General features: G+C 40.4%; 1 pseudogene; it reads left to right on the top strand.

Moving 5' to 3' along the window:
- LOC116699132 (epidermal retinol dehydrogenase 2-like) overlaps positions 1 to 4,275 on the top strand; it is a 38,739-nt pseudogene extending 34,464 nt beyond the window's left edge.
- Positions 4,276 to 4,583: the final 308 nt, after the last annotated feature.

The following is a 4,583-nucleotide window of genomic DNA, read 5'->3' as shown; positions in this document are numbered from 1 at the left end:
ATTTCAGTGCAAAATAATTAGGTCAAAAACTATTTAATGTACTGCAAATAGCCTACAAGCACAAGTACTGTGGGACAGTACAGTTAATTAATCTTGCATTTTCTCCGCCCCTCCGCACCCCCCCAGTCGGTATTTAGTCGAAATTTTCACAACTTCAGTCGACCAAGATTTTATTTGGTTGATTACAGCCCTAGTATAGTATTGACTGGTGTGTTCTTGTTTCATAGCCTTGCTTTGCTGTGAGTCACATGAAGGGTCAGAGGTCAGCCTGACTACAGCAGGTGCTCTGAAGCATTTGGCCTTCAGGTTGTAAATCTTGTTCATTGCTTTGGCATTTGTGTCCGTTAATAATAGAATTATTCTGTAAGGCTCTTTACATCACTCATTGGAGAAATGCCTAGCAATTGGTGCTGCCAAAGTGACTCTCAGTAGAAAGTGTTGTGACGAGTCTCAATCAGGTGGGCTGTCCATTTCCCAGCTGCTTAAGTCATGTGAGTATAGGTTTAGCTGGAGTTCACTGAGTTAGTTCATAAATTCAGCAGCCGACTGCTGGAGGAGACGTTCTCACTTGAGTATAATTACTACCGTCTGGTGCTAATAGAGCAATTCTTCTGTCTGCATTCAGAATGCAATTCCCAATTATTGTTTGGCTACTGTAAAGTAATAACATTTTTTTATGGTTTTTAAATATTCAAATTCTAACCAGCAACATTTTTAACTGTTACTTACTTGTGTATTTGAACGTTTGAACAGTCTTCTGCAGTCTCTTCAGGACAGACGGAAAGAAAATCCTCTAGAGGCTGTATGAGAAATGTGACGTTTTTTTTCCTTAAATTCATTTTCAGAAAAACTAGCACAAGCAGTAACAGTGGCAAATGATAGGTCCGACAGAGACACTGTTGATGCACTATCTGCAGCTGTGAAAGCAGCAGAAGTAGATGAATGTGTTGTATTCTTTATGTGTTTCCTGCCCTCATCCTGTCCCTCCGTCATCCTCTTCAGTGTTGTGCAGTGGAAGCAGGCCTCCCTCCTCGGCTCTTACCTGGGATCGTCAGTCCAAGTGGACTGCTAGCACACATACAACATGACATTTGTTGTCACTGTAGAACACAGTGGGGGAAAGCTTTTTCCTTTGGCCTCACAGTTTAGTGTCAGACAATTCACTCACTGTTACCCAGAGACACAACTGAACCTGTTTGTAATGTCATCAAAAGACAGACGGTGCAGAGGGACAGGAAGCTCAATACATACGCAGCTAACATGACAAATTCGTACATAATGGAAGAGCTCAAAAAATAAACCTAAAAATTGACATTATGCATGAAAACCAGAAGTTGCTTATGACAGAAATGGAGGGAAGTTGGAAAGAAATAAAAGAAGGGCTTGACCTGGAGATTGGGCTGCGTCTGGAAGCTAACCGGAGGAAAGGCCGTCTTACGGTTTAACCCAGTAGCATCATTCATAATAAATCGGCTACAACCGAAAAAGATGGAAAGCATACTGGAAAAGATTGATCCATGTTTGTTTTTTTTTCTGAGGGTCAAGGCAGCATAATACTTGCTTAGGATGGGAGGCTGGACAAAAGAAAAGGATAGCAGTGGAACAAGAATCCAATGCCTGGCAAAAAATCTATTTTGTCATTCTAATTTCGGATTCTGGACAGTCTGTATTCATGAGCTCAGAACAGCTATTCTGCAATCACAGGGCACAGACATTTCTGTGAATGAAACTCACCTGGGGGGAGAGGGCAGTACTGGCATTGAGGGGTGTGTATGGTTTGGGAATAATAGAACACACTTGAGACACACGTGGGCGTCCTTGTGACGTCAATATTTTATGAACATAAAACTTAATTAAGGGACAAATCTATGAAAGGAATAATTGGGCTAACTTGAAAATAGGAAATCAAAGTGCTGTTTTCTTACATTTTCAAGTTACTTCCCTCCAGAGCTATCCACTTGGGGGATGTTTTTTCATGTTTCTGTCATTTGTTAAGTCAATTTATGCTCAGACATAGAAGCTTTCCAAATATGTAAATGGGCTGTATTTATAGAGCGCCTTTCTAGTCTTAACGACTACTCAAAGCGCTCTTACATAGTACAGGAACCATGTTGGAGATTAGAGTTCTATTATCAGAATCAGAAAATTATTTATTACCAAGTAAGTAGCACTTAGCCTTGGTTGTTGGTGCATACATACACATTTCAATCAGGAGAGAGATGTTTGCAGATATGCAAAGGTTTATTGTACAGCATAATAAAATGTACAAAGTCTTTGGAGATAGTTTGTTTATGATGGTAGAGAACCATCATAACCCCCCGATGGAATCTAGACACTGGTGGTGGCGATGAAGGAGCCCGAAGACCAGACCGAAGGAGACTCTGGAATGGTCAGCTGGAGTAGATGACTGGAGGTGGAAAGGAAGGTGGAGGGTTGCACTCTTTGCCTGAATGACAGCTGATAGCAAAGGGAGAAACAGATTTAAATCAGGGTTGTGACTCTCTGATTGGCCCTTGGATTCGTGGATGATTCTGATTGGTTTTGGAGGAAGGTGAAAGCCTCCAACAGCTTATATGATTTAGGAAGAGAGCATTGATTAGATGCTAGATCTTCCTGAAAGAGTTTACGCTGAGCTACATTAAATATTAGTATAAAATAAACTAACAATAAATACAGAAACAAATAAAACATACATGTAACTGTTTAACATAACAGAAAAAGATGCTGCATGGATTAGTGCAGGATGTGCAAAAATGTTGAGGGATGTGCAAAAGTTCAGGACATGTAGAATGTGCAGAAGACAGGTACATAGTCCAGGATAAAGGATTAAGGTTCAGTGTCAGTGGGGGTCTGGGTTCTTGTTAACAAAGCTGACTGAAGAGCAGAAGACAATTTTTATGTTGTGAGGTTTTGGTCCTGATGGACCGCAGCCTTCTGCCAGAGGGGGGAGGTTCAAACAGTTCATGTCCGGGGTGAGAGGGATATGCTACAATCGTTCCTGCCCGCCTCAGCGTTGAGGGACAAACCCCAGTCCCTCCAGTGTAGTCTTTGACAGGTTGAACTTCTTCTGCTGCCGCAAGAAGTACATCCTCTGCTGGGCTTTTTTAACAAGGGAGCTGATGTTCAGCTCTTACTTTAGGTCCTGGGAGATGATGGAGCCCAGAAAGCAAAACAAAAGTGTTGCAGTTATATTTGTGTCTGGTCTTTGCACTACAGCACCTACACTGTTCACCTGAGTCAACAGCTTACATTACTAGCAGTTTACCACAGCTTCACTTTACAAAGTGAGCCCCAGCATTCTAGCACTTAACAGCCTCTTTAAAATCCAGTCTAAGCACAATCTTCCTGCCTCTTTAGCTGACCTTTCTTACAAGAAAAATATTTTAAGTGAATGTGTTGAAACATTGGTGACTGAGCAAGGAAAATTTACTTTTTTATTTGAATTTTATTCATATTAAATGTTAATAAATGTCTGCAGATTGAGGCCTGGAATCTTAAAATATACTGCGATCGTACTGTGCTGTATTTTCGACACTAAACTGGGCAGAATCTTTTCTCACTCTAACACAAAACAGTTGTTTTTTAATGTAACTCCAGATTTTGCAGACATGAGGACCAGCCAAAAGGTGTTAATGATTTCTTTGTTGTATTTCTCTTTGCAGCGTCCTCCCCATGAAGCAGGCCATTATGCTGGGCCAGTACCTGGGAGCCTTCAACCTCATGGACTCATTCAGGGGACGCTCCACAAAACAGGAGTAAATGAAGAAAGAAGAACACATTAAGGATGAGTAATATGGGAGGAGGCATGCAAATATTAAAGCTATCTATCTATTGTGCGTTGCTGTCATAAAACAGAACAGTAGTTGTGAAGGTTGGACTTGATTGCTCCTCTCATTTCAATGGTTTATGTATTCAAGCATTGAATGCATGTTAATGTCTTTATATCTCTCTGTTTCAATCCTTAATGTCCTTAACGAACTTGTTTTTAAATTACATTATTTTACATGTCATTTAGCTTTTATCCAAAGCGACTCACAATTGCTATATATATCGAGGTCGCACGACTCTCGAGCAACTAAGTGTCTTGCTCAGGGACACATTGGTTTATGTATTGCACTTCTTACTAAAGCTGGCTATGTTTTGACCACAGTAAAAAAGCCCTAACTGCTATATATTTACACTGTTGTGAATGGAGCCACCATAATCTAAAGGGTTTTGGGCACACTTTTGTTGTTAATCTGGCTCAGGGTTTTTCAGTCTAAATCATTTCCCATTTAAAAAAAAAGCAATTGCTCATACTCAGGAACAGTGAACCCTACTATGTGTTACCTCACCTTGTAAACTTTTCACCACCTGAAGCTCTTCAGACTGAACAAAAAGCTATTTTCCCGTTGTGTTGAGTTTGAAAGCTTGTTTGTTTTGAAGTATTCTTTTTGCAAACAGCAAATGTATGGTCTGTTAAGGCATAGCTGTAATTAACTAGCACTGTAGCAGCGTACTAGCATGCTACATAGGGATGTAACGATATCAAAATCTCACGGTACGATACAATTTCGATATTGACCTCACGGTACGATATTTAT

This window comes from Etheostoma spectabile, chromosome 12 (assembly GCF_008692095.1).
Source record: "Etheostoma spectabile isolate EspeVRDwgs_2016 chromosome 12, UIUC_Espe_1.0, whole genome shotgun sequence".
Taxonomy (NCBI): Eukaryota; Metazoa; Chordata; class Actinopteri; order Perciformes; family Percidae; genus Etheostoma; species Etheostoma spectabile.
Note: the sequence above shows the minus strand (reverse complement) of the source record. Positions and strands in the feature narration are given on the sequence as shown.